This window comes from Amia ocellicauda, unplaced genomic scaffold (assembly GCF_036373705.1).
Source record: "Amia ocellicauda isolate fAmiCal2 unplaced genomic scaffold, fAmiCal2.hap1 HAP1_SCAFFOLD_54, whole genome shotgun sequence".
NCBI classification, from domain to species: domain Eukaryota; kingdom Metazoa; phylum Chordata; class Actinopteri; order Amiiformes; family Amiidae; genus Amia; species Amia ocellicauda.
In genome coordinates this window covers 470,001-482,100 of record NW_027102984.1, presented here as the reverse complement: position 1 = coordinate 482,100, position 12,100 = coordinate 470,001, and the positions used below count along the sequence as shown (strand labels likewise).

Genomic DNA, 12,100 nt, shown 5'->3' with positions numbered 1-12,100 from the left:
AAAGTCTTTGAGGAAAGCAGGGCCCTGTTTGTTCCAAGGGTCAAGTTTCTTAAAACTCAAATAGCTATTTAAATGACTGACACTTTCGTATTCAGTCGACTTAGTCATTTGTCCAGCTGTAAAACTCCACTGATCAGGTGGGCACAGGCGGGCAGCGCAGTCTGTAAAGTTCTTTATTTAATAAAGTCCTTTAAAAGAATTCTTTGTACGGCTCAATCTCCTTCTCCCAGTTTAACTCTTCTGTTGCCGGCAAAGACTTGGTTGGTTTCTGGTTCCGGTTCGGGCAACAGAGCTACAGGTTGAGCTGTGGCAGCGAGTTACTGGTTCAGGTGAGAGAGAGAGAGAAAGAAAGGCCGTGTTTGTCCTTTATAGTCTATCAGATCAATAGGTGATTGGTTCCTGAGTTCTTGAGATTGGATTTCGGTTTCAGCCCCCAGTGTCCTATTGGAGGGGGGCTTGATTTATGACTGATGTCAATCCATGCCATCTTTTGGAAATGCCGGTTGGCCTGGGTTCGTAGCTCTATGTCGGGATTTCGGCTCTCATCCACTTCAAAGAGTTTTTATCACCTACAGGCCCCTTTCTCCAGACATCTCATAGCAGAATAACAAACTATTTGGACTCTTCTCGGTGCCATCCTCCCCAAAACTGTCACTTTGATGCAAACCAGTTCCAAGCTGATGAGCTAAGGAAATCTGATAACTTTGGGGGGGAGAGGTCTTCTTTAGATCCGTGCTTCAGCTCAGAGCCCAAATACTCTTATCCAAATACACCCAACATAACGCTACATACCCCCTTTCTTGAATGGGACTGAGGTCGACTAGGGCGTTATCCCCTTCAAGACAAAATAAGACGTTAAGCATTTATCTCAAAGTTATGTAACAGAATTCAACAGTGGACTTCACCATTCATGACCCCGAGAAATCAAAGAAAACAAACTAATAGTTCATTATTTAAGCAGAATGTATTCCAATCAAATTGACAATCCTATACTAGCACATATACAGGTTACATATTATAACACAAGTACATTAAAACAAAAAAACAATTGGTATTACTCAGTATTGAGTATGGTTACTGACGGTAACCAATAGGTGGAAGTTGATTAACAGAGGGAGGTGACTGGGAATTCAGGTGTTATTCAGGCACCTGACCTTCACTATGTCTATAATAGTTGGTAGGGACCTGGGTTCGAATGGTTGGCTTACATGGTAAGCCGGTGCCCCCTTTAGGGACATGCACAAAAAATGGTCTCATTGGGAAGTTGTACCTTGGTGGCTGTATCATATCTGTCATTCAATTCCACCGGCTTTGGTGATTCAACTTGAGCCCACAACCTGTTCAATAGATCCTGACCAATGATCAACTTCTCTGTTTCAAATTTGGAAATATAAACTGGATGAACCAACTTAATCTTCCCAAAGGTGAACTCTAACAATGCCTTTTGAGTGAGCTGTGCCTTAGTCTCTGTGTAACTTGTAATGTTCACACTACAAGCTTCCACTTTCAGTCGTTGGTCTGAGGTTTCCATAATTTGTTTCAGGTTGCCCATTGTGGTGGCAGACATTAAACAAATTTCAGCCCCAGTGTCCAACAAGGCTCCTCACTCCCACACATTCTCAATGGTCACTTCTATGTAAACTTGCTTGGCTCTGCCTCTCTGTGTCAGATCACCCAGTAACATCACCAAAGGTTCAGCTTGCCTGCAGGCAACTTCCCCCACTGGGAGGTCCCAGTGGGCTGATGTGTCAGAGAAACCCCCCTGCTGTTCCTCACATCCAATCAAAAACACAGAGGCGGGGACAGGGGGTGGTTCCAGAGCTAGTCATTCCTTAGGTGGCGAGTCCGGCCCTTTACCCTGGCTACTAACTTCCAGTTTGGGAAGAGGGGGCAAAGGGAGCAGAGCTAAGCGTAGCAGTAGCTCAGAAACTGCAACATTGCTCAGAGACTGAGTTAACCCACCTAGGCTAGGAGCAGATTTCTTTTTTTTATTGTAAGCCTGGGTGTCTTGGATTCCATCCTTGGGAGGTTCTTTCCTTCTTTGAATCTCTGTCCCCTCTAACTCCAGTGGAGAAATAGGGCTCTCAGAGCGCCTTGCCAGTACTTGGGTGCTTGAATCTTTACGATCAGAAGTGCTATTGTACTTGCTTTCCCAAGCTTTCTGTGCCATTTTTTCGAATTTCAGCTATGTTCATATACGTTGCGTCTGCATGTAATATGATCATTTCCTTAATCGTTGGGAACAAATTAGCAACAAACAACCCTTTAAAGCTCACCTCTTCCTCGGCCCCGGGTCGATCTTGACCCGCAAAATAGGTTTTCCTAAGCTTTTCATAGTAATCACGGGGGGACTCATGCTTACCCTGTTTGATCTGGTGTGCGGCAGTCACTGCTGCCACTGGATCAATGAACCTGGAATAGTCCCTAACTAATGCTCTGCACAAGCGTTGAAACCTATCGCAGACCATGGACCCTTGCCTCTCCATCCAAGAATGGACTTGGCGAGAGGTAGTTTTGCGGATTAGGAGAACCTTTTCCTTCTCCGTAGCCTCAGGATAGAAACTCAAAGCATACTTAATGTCCTTAATATACGCTTCCACATTTCCTTCCTTGTCTGCTGGGTTAAAGGTTTCACAATCTTTAGCCAGTTCTCTCAACTGGCGCATGTTAACCTTTCGGTCTGGACTCTCGGGAGAGGAAGTTCGTCTGTGCGACGAGCTTCTTACCCTGGATGGAGAAAAACTACAGGGAGGGGTACGATCAGGACGAGGCAACCCGGGGCCTAAATGTGGAGACGGTGTGCGACTCCGTGCATTGGCCGGTTCCGGCTGTTCCTTTATGCTGTCAGGTGTCAGCTTTGCAGCCCACCAAGAGGCAGCTTTCAGGGCCCCTATTTGTTGCTTGAGACGCTCATTTTCAACTTCAGTTGATTTGAGTTCTCCCCTAAGCACCTGATTTACTCTCCTCATTTCTTCACTGTCCCTTTTTAAATGTATGACCTCGCCTTCGAGTATCTCCATTTTTACAGTGCCCAAATCTTTCTCCCTGACTGTTTTGCAAAGACGCATTTCCAAAACATCCCGGTCCTTCAAAACTATCCTTTCATTTTCAACCGCTTTACATCTGTCATTTTGCAGACCTTTTACTTGGATCAGAGTTGTTTCCAATTCAACTTGACATTGTCTTAAATCATTTCCTAATTGCTCTCTCTGTTCAATTAAGTCCTCTTTTTCAGCATTCAACACAATGACTTGTTTTCCACAAGTATCTAGCTTTCCTTCAAATTCTAAAACCATTCCATGCCGTTTGGCTCTTTCTTCTTTCGCTTTAGCATACTTTTCTCCTAGCTTTTTCAGTTTTTCAAACTTGCTTATGATCCAGTTCACTACCCTTGAGCTCGCAAGTGCTAAGCTAGCCATAACTTTCATCACCTCTATCGACTCTTTTTCGAGTTGCGTCGTAGTGTCGTTTACCAACTGAGTTCGACGCGACTCTACTTCAAAGTCCAAACTGCCTAGGCGTCCAAGGAATTCAGGAATCTCTGTTCCTGGTACCTTAACAATCAATGCTTCACATGGGGACATTTGGGTAATCATTGTTTTGGCTATTCAGTAACAACCCAACAGAACAGTACTCGATTAATCACCTAATGACTCTAATGCCAACGCTTAGGATATCAACAATTTATCACAAGTAACTAAAACAGACTTAATCTTTTGTGACTTTGGATTTATGACTGATGTCAATCCATGCCATCTTTTGGAAATGCCGGTTGGCCTGGGTTCGTAGCTCTATGTCGGGATTTCGGCTCTCATCCACTTCAAAGAGTTTTTATCACCCACAGGCCCCTTTCTCCAGACATCTCATAGCAGAATAACAAACTATTTGGCCTCTTCTCGGTGCCATCCTCCCCAAAACTGTCACTTTGATGCAAACCAGTTCCAAGCTGATGAGCTAAGGAAATCTGATAACTTTGGGGGGGAGAGGTCTTCTTTAGATCCGTGCTTCAGCTCAGAGCCCAAATACTCTTATCCAAATACACCCAACATAACGCTACACACCACATCCCAAAGATGCTCTATTGGGTTGAGATCTGGTGACTGTGGGGGCCAGTTTAGTACAGTGAACTCATTGTCATGTTCAAGAAACCAATTTGAAATGATTCGACCTTTGTGACATGGTACATTATCCTGCTGGAAGTAGCCATCAGAGGATGAGTACATGGTGGTCATAAAGGGATGGACATGGTCAGAAACAACGGGCCGTGGCATTTAAACGATGCCCAATTGGCACTAAGGGGCCTAAAGTGTGCCAAGAAAACATCCCCCACACCATTACATCCACCACCACCAGCCTGCACAGTGGTAACAAGGCATGATGGATCCATGTTCTCATTCTGTTTACGCCAAATTCTGACTCTGAAATCGAGACTCATCAGACCAGGCAACATTTTTCCAGTCTTCAACTGTCCAATTTTGGTGAGCTTGTGCAAATTGTAGCCTCTTTTTCCTATTTGTAGTGGAGATGAGTGGTACCCAGTGGGGTCTTCTGCTGTTGTAGCCCATCCGCCTCAAGGTTGTACGTGTTGTGGCATCACAAATGCTTTGCTGCATACCTCGGTTGTAACGAGTGGTTATTTCAGTCAAAGTTGCTCTTCTATCAGCTTGAATCGAGTCGGCCCATTCTCCTCTGAGCTCTAGCATCAACAAGGCATTTTCGCCCACAGGACTGCCGCATACTGGATGTTTTTCCCTTTTCACACCATTCTTTGTAAACCCTAGAAATGGTTGTGCGTGAAAATCCCAGTAACTGAGCAGATTGTGAAATACTCAGACCGGCCCGTCTGGCACCAACAACCATACCACGCTCAAAATTGCTTAAATCACCTTTCATTCCCATTCAGACATTCAGTTTGGAGTTCAGGAGATTGTCTTGACCAGGACCACACCCCTAAATGCATTGAAGCAACTGCCATGTGATTGGTTGTTTAGATAATTGCATTAATGAGAAATTGAACAGGTGTTCCTAATAATCCTTTAGGTGAGTGTATATGTATGTATGTATGTATGCATGTCCAATTGCTTTGACAATTCAAATGCACTGAATTGAGAGAGAGAGAGAGAGAGAGAGAGAGAGAGAGAGAGAGAGAGAGAGAGAGAGAGAGTTGTAGTCCAGACCACTGCAAAATTCTTGCTGAAGTGATCTGGATCACCACCCAATGGCCCAAGGACCACTGCAAACTTGGATTTCAATGTATTTGTGTAATCTGTGTTGCAATAGCACCTACCATGTTCCTTTGTGGTGATCTGGTTAATTCTGATCTGGGAAAACCACAATCCTGCAGGTTTAATAAGTCTCTCTACACATCAGTCCCTGAGTACCTTCAACCAATGGTCATTTTGACCAATTAAGCCCAAGATTTGAGTCAATTAAGTTGTCAAGGACTACCCAGTGAAGACGTGAACTCACGACTAGGTCACACTGTGAGCTCACCAGAGCAGACATTACACTGAGCTCACTGTGAGCTCACTTAGCGCTTTTCCAGCGACATGGTGACGGTGCTGGAGCCGGAGCCGCTGCCCTTAGCCGGTGGCTAACCCACCTCTATGTTACAAATGTTCCCTAAACACTTATTTTGCAAGATCAATAATAATCCTTTAGGAAATTTAAACTTTTACTGACACACATAGTTAATAGCAATGTATTATAACTTTACCAAAAATAATAATCTGTATATCTTTAATTGTTTAGACGTTATTAAGATATAATGCATCTTTCACATAGGGAACATTTGTAACATGTTAGGAAAAACAAACAAATGATTTGAAAATATTCATAATTACAGCATACAATTTGTCAGGCTTCATAACAATGGTATTTATAACATACTCTGTAAAAATCAAGCAAATAGCATTTGTGGTTCACGAGAAAATATATATATATAATCAAAGCTATCAGACTATAGCAGCCGGTGTATGAAGACACATACGATTATACAGCATTATTTGGCAGCTTCGCAAGACCTAATTTGAAACGTTGTTGGTAAGTTAGATAATTAGTGGGGACCCTCTATTTGCAGTTCTTCCCCTCCATAATTGCTAAAATAAAGTTTTACTGACATTTTATTGACCCTACCACTGCATAGGGCACATCTGTAACATGAACGCTACTGAATGGCACATACATTGAAAACTACGGAGAACTGAGACAAATCCACTTTACACTTCATAAATAATCTTAAAACGTTTCCAACCAAGGCAACACCCACTTGAAATACGTTCATTCTCATTTTTGGTAAACAAAAAGAGAGATTGTTACATATGTTCCCTATGATGCATCTACAGAGAGAGAGAGACAGACAGACACTAACTCTCTCTCTCTCTCTCTCTCAGCTGGGAGTGTGTGGGAGGGGTCTGCAGTGAGCGGGAGTGCTGCTGAGAGCTCTGTCCTTTGGCTGCGTTTTTTTGTTGCTTTACTTTTTTCAGTTTGTTTATTTTGTCTTCTGTTTTCAGTGCTTTTCTTATTGTGGGGGAACAGGGGAGGGGAGGGGGGAGTACCGGTAGTTCTTCCCGGGTCGGGGGGTCGGACCCCCTGAATGCGTCTTTTGAAAAACTGACCCGACGCCATGGAGTCAAGATCGCTCCGGTGCAGTTCTGCCCCCTAGAGCAGTGTGTGTTAGCGGTTGGGGAGGTAGCAGGGTGTGAAAATATCAAGTCTGCTGCCATTGTTATCTTCTTAAAAACCACTGATCTGCTCAATCAGCTAGTGGCTAATGGCACAGTGTTAGACGACACTTTCACCCCGGTGTTGCCGCTCGCTGCTCCTGCCCGGAAGGTAACGCTGTCTAACGTCCCTCCGTTCATCCGCACCGGCTCGGGCAGCTGATGTCCGGCATTAAGAGGGTCCCGCTGGGCTGCAAAGCCCCGCAACTGAAACACGTCGTGTCCTTCCGAAGGCAGCTGTATATGATCCTCAATAACATCAATGAGGATCTTAATGTCATTTTTAAATTTAAGATCGACAATACCGACTACGTCGTGTTCGCTACTTCGGAGTCCATGAAGTGTTTCAGGTGTGGGAGCGAGGGGCATGTCGTGAGGAACTGTCCCGAGCAGGACAGGGAGCGGGAGGAGGAGCGGGGCGACGCGGGGAGGAATAGAGACACCGGCCCGCAGCCACAGATGCAGCGGGCAGACAGAGATCGAGCCCCGGCGGAGGAGACAGTCGCCGGTCGGACCGATGGTACCAGTGATGCCGTGACGGGGGAAGAGCTGCCCGGAGGCGATGACGCACAGCTGGGGGACGGGGTCGAGGCAGCGGGGGATAGTGACGACCGAGACGCCGGGGGGAGATGGTGTTGAGGCGGTGCACGGGGCGCTGGTTAGTGACGAGGAACAACCTCAGCAGCCAGCAGACGGGCGGACAGACACACAGGGTGTAGCCGAGGAGGAGGCAGGGCCAGGCTCGGCGGTACAAGCCGAGGCGCCGGGTGGAAAAAACGCACTAAGAAGGTGCTGGGAGGGAGCACGGACGGTGTTGGTAAATAGTGGCAGTAAAAGAAGTGGTGGCACAGTAGTGAAGCTGGGGTAGCGAGCGGCTTGGTGGGGAAAGGTCCGGCTACACGCTGGAGCATCGCGGCTCGGAGTGACAGTGAGGGCGGCTTCATGGATTCCTCTCTCGCCTCCTCGTCCTCGGTGAGTCAGAGCTGCAGTGAAGGATATCAGGAGGTTTTTAGAGAAAACGAAGGGAAAGAGGTCTGTTGTAGTGGAGCAGTTTTTCCCAGATCGTGCACGCCTGCTGGCCTCTATTAAGTTTTTACAGAAACCCTGACCTATCAATTTGTACAACACTCACTGAAAACCATGGTTGGGGTCAATTCCTGTTTTTCAATTCCAATTCCTCCTACAAATCAATTCAAAATTGCAATTACTTTTTGCATTCACAGAATATTCTTTATTGGAATTGAATTGAAAAGGGAATTAAAAATTGAATTGGAATTGACCCCAACCCTGTTGAAAACAAAACAAAAAATACAGATCTGGTTCTTCAAATCTTCACTCTGGTTTCATTCTGTGTCGTAGTTCATTTATCTTGCTGTTAATTGCACCACCAATTACACTCTTTGGGGTACTGGGCAATTTTTTCAAGGTAGCCCCTAAAAAACATGTATCACATAGATTTAATGACTTGCACATAGATATATAAAAATCTTTTAATAAACATACCACATATCTTTGAGAAGGGTTCATTAGTTACATATTGCCACAGTAAATCAACATTTTTGTGTGTGGGTGTATTTAAATGTTTTGGTGTATGCTCTTAAACTTGTCTTACACTAGTTCATAGTAAAATCTGTACTTGGCGAAGCAGCTATGCAAAGGCAGTCTTTTCTCCATTAATACCTTGCTTAAGCATTACATTGATGTGGCACAACTGGACTGAAATGTGAAGTATTTGCTCAAAAGTCAAATTTAAATGAGACATGAAAGTTTATATTGTCAAGGATCCCATGGCACTATTCATTATTATTATGTATTAATATGTCTGAAGCATTAATCCAAGGTGATTTACAAGGTGTTGTTGAAAGAGTGACGTGGCTGAATTCTAAGTCAGGCTTCCCTCAATCAGGTCTAACAAATTTGTTATGACTCCACCTTTACTGCTGTGTAGTAATCTGCTGGTACAAAATGGCTGCACCCCAGAGGGTGGTGGGTGAAGTGAGTCTGTAGAGCACTTTGGGATCTTTCCAGCTGCTACATGTAAGGTATTATTATTTATTAATAAATTAACTCTAGTCTCTGAAACTAAAACAAAGGCCAAAGGAACATTTCAAATGCTAACCCTTTGTGTTCTATACAGTTAAAAAGGAGAGTTAGAAATTTTGTACAACAGCATTTACATACCATATATGGCTTCCACCTTTAAGCGATCCAGAGGTGTCTTTTTCTCCGAAGTTGGATCTCTCTTGCTGCCACCACCACGAAGATTGCTCTTTAATAATGTTGGAAAGTCAAAGACAGCAACCGTCAGGGTTCTTGCATATGACGTATTCGTGCTGCACCTCTCTGCAAGGATCCAGGACAGTTTGTCAATGTAAACTCCAGTGCCTGGGAATATTTCCACCTAAAAGACAATGGTAAATAAAAAACAAGTTTATCCCCAAACTATTCTTATATTATGTTAAGTGGAATACATTATCAGTAAGGCTGTGATTTTGTTACAGAAATGTGTTATTAAAGACCACAGTATGTCTCAATTCTAAGTTTATTAATTTACAGACATAATAAAGTCAGTGAATCTGTGACACCCATAATTCAATTACATTCTTATTATCAACTATAACTATGAATATAACTGATAATGTAGCATCATTAGATTGTTTACAACCAATATTTGTTTTCAATATATATATTTTTACCTTGTCTTTGTAATATTGTAGACCAAGAGTGTTATACCTGTTTTGGTGATTCTTTGTCAGATTCAGAACAATTTGCTGTGGGGCTGTCAGAACCACTTGATGGTGACACACTTTTGTCTTCATCGCTGATAAATGTGGCTTTTGTTACAATTTTTTTCAGATTGTCCAAAAGGTCTGGAATCTCTGGAGAAAAAAACCTTAGTATTAAATGATAATCATTTCTAGTAATATATTTAATACAAAGTGAAAACAAAACCATCAATGCCTGCAATTATACTTGAGAGACTTGCTCTATGTTATTGGCAAACTGACCTTTTTGTGGGTCATTAACATTAGCTACGAAAAAAATAAAAGAGATAAAATACAAGAATTACCAGGTCTAATGTAATGCATATAGTCATTAATGTAGGATTATGAAGTTATGTTGAAAAACTTTATTTAATAATCAGTATTATTAAACTATTAGACAGTGCACATTAAGAGTCTGTATTGTGGTTCTAGATTACTTCAGTATGATCAACTATAATACATTACTCTGGAATCTAAATTACTGAAGAATAACATTTATCAAGGTAAGGAATTATTTGCTATAAATAAAAAAACTTACCATCAACCATACGGTTTCGAAGACATTGGTTTTCATTTTTAAGTCTTGTGTTTTCCTTTTCGAGCTGCTTAACTTTTTGCTGTAGCTCAACTTCACTGGACTCTTTAAATGTCTGTAGAATATGACGGGATCTAATTCTTGAAGCTCCATCGGTTTTCTTTCTTATTTTGTGCTGTATTCAGAGAGGAAAAGAGTTTAAAATGAAAATATATATATATATGAATATGATTAAAAAAAAACAATCCTGCAATACATTTATTTAATATTTGCAGTAATTATCTCACCGGTAACTGTGGTTCATCAAGGTCACTATCATCTGAAATTTGAAGTTTTTTGTTTGGTTTAGGTACTCTCTTCATTTTAGGACAGGGCATTTTTGTTAGGTCATTAAGTTTTCTTCTTAGTTCGCCTTCTTTTCCTAAAATAAAAATAAAATAAATAAAACCCTGCATTATGTCCACAGATATTTGGGGATTATATTTATTTGTCATAAAAATACTGTGCTTTGACCATACAAATTAAGATGAACAGCCAACGCTGAATCAAAACGGAAGTTAAATTATATCTGGTTTAATTTATTTTGTGATTTGGGGGATTTTATTGTAAAGCACAACACACAATAAATCGTTCTTACAAATGCCAGTCAAGTATGACGAGTTTTTAGCGCCCTCACCACCACCTACCATGTTATAAGAGTATGTTAGAAGTACAACACATTAATAACTTAAACATTCATTTCAAATATACTGTGATTGTATATATCAAATAGCATGTAAAGACTTTAATGTTTTTTTTTTAAATAAACATTGTTACCAGTCATAATGATCTGCGCTTCATGGACAGGCCATCCACCTTTTGGAGGTTTGTTCGTGTCTCTCCACTCTGCTCTGAAGTTTCGAGTCGTCTCTTCGTCATCATCAGCAATGCTGAATAAATCAAAATTGCGAAAGCAAGCAGTGGGAATCACGCTGTAAGAGTCTTTGTCGACCCCGCTTTCCCACTTCACCAACGCGTGCATCACCGCCATACTACCTTCACCTTCTCGTCCGTTTTTTCTGCGCCTTTTTCCCCCGACAAGTCACGGCACAAAAGACAGTCCCGCTCTGCATTCTGGTACTTGGCGTTCTTAATAACACCAACAGGGTGTAATCGCATAGACCACTCGAGTATAAAGTACTACATATCCCATCAGTTACAGTTTTTTTTCATCTTCTGAAACTGCAATTTAGCACTTTCAACTGTTTCTTAGTGATTCCTAGAATTACTAACCGGTATTGTAGTCAATGTGTTTATAACCTTTTTTGTTTAACGATTTGTGTGTTATCCTATGGGATCCCATGGTCTTTGATTTGGTCACGGAAGTGATTTGTCTTTGATTTGTTGATCTAGAGTTGAATTTTAATTAGTTTTTCCCTTTTGTATAATTAGTGTAGTGATACATTTAGTCTTTGTTTTTAAATAAATTTGACAATTTATATCTTTGGAATTGGTGTCTGCGTCCAATTATTACAGAAATTGAGTTCTACAAGACTCCAGGATTCGTGATAAGGTGATACTATGAATTCACTTCTTTAATTGAAATGTATAAGTGTACCTTACGCTACATATATGTATGTATGTATGTATGTATGTCCAATTGCTTTGACAATACAAATGAATTGAATTGAGAGGGAGAGAGAGAGAGAGAGAGAGAGAGAGAGAGAGAGACAGACAGACAGACTGACAAACAGAAAAACAGACAGACACAGACACACACACACACAGAGCCAGCCAGCCAGCCAGCTCAGCGATGACATCACGAGCCTCTCTCAGCTGACTGCTATGACATCACAGAGCACGTACATTCCGTTGCTTGCCGTCTGTCAACCACTCAGTCACTGCCAGCCAGACTGGCTGGCTGGCTGGATGGGGGGGCTGCTTGCTGCTGCTGCGTACCTTAGCAAGCTTATTTGCTTGACCGGCCTTCCTACTCCTCTGCCCACATGCCCACCTATGCCCGATCTGCTGTTCACCTGGATCACAGCTCCGCCCAACAAGGCAGAGCCCCCCAAGAATGGTACAAACTCACCCACGAT

The 12,100-nt window shown here is 42.4% G+C and overlaps 1 non-coding gene across 1 annotated transcript in view; it reads right to left on the bottom strand.

Moving 5' to 3' along the window:
- Positions 1–12,048: 12,048 nt before the first annotated feature.
- LOC136737860 (U5 spliceosomal RNA) overlaps positions 12,049–12,100 on the bottom strand; it is a 117-nt gene continuing 65 nt past the window's right edge. Inside the window, exon 1 of the small nuclear RNA XR_010812483.1 lies at positions 12,049–12,100. This exon is cut by the window's right edge and continues 65 nt beyond it. This is a non-coding gene — a small nuclear RNA (U5 spliceosomal RNA).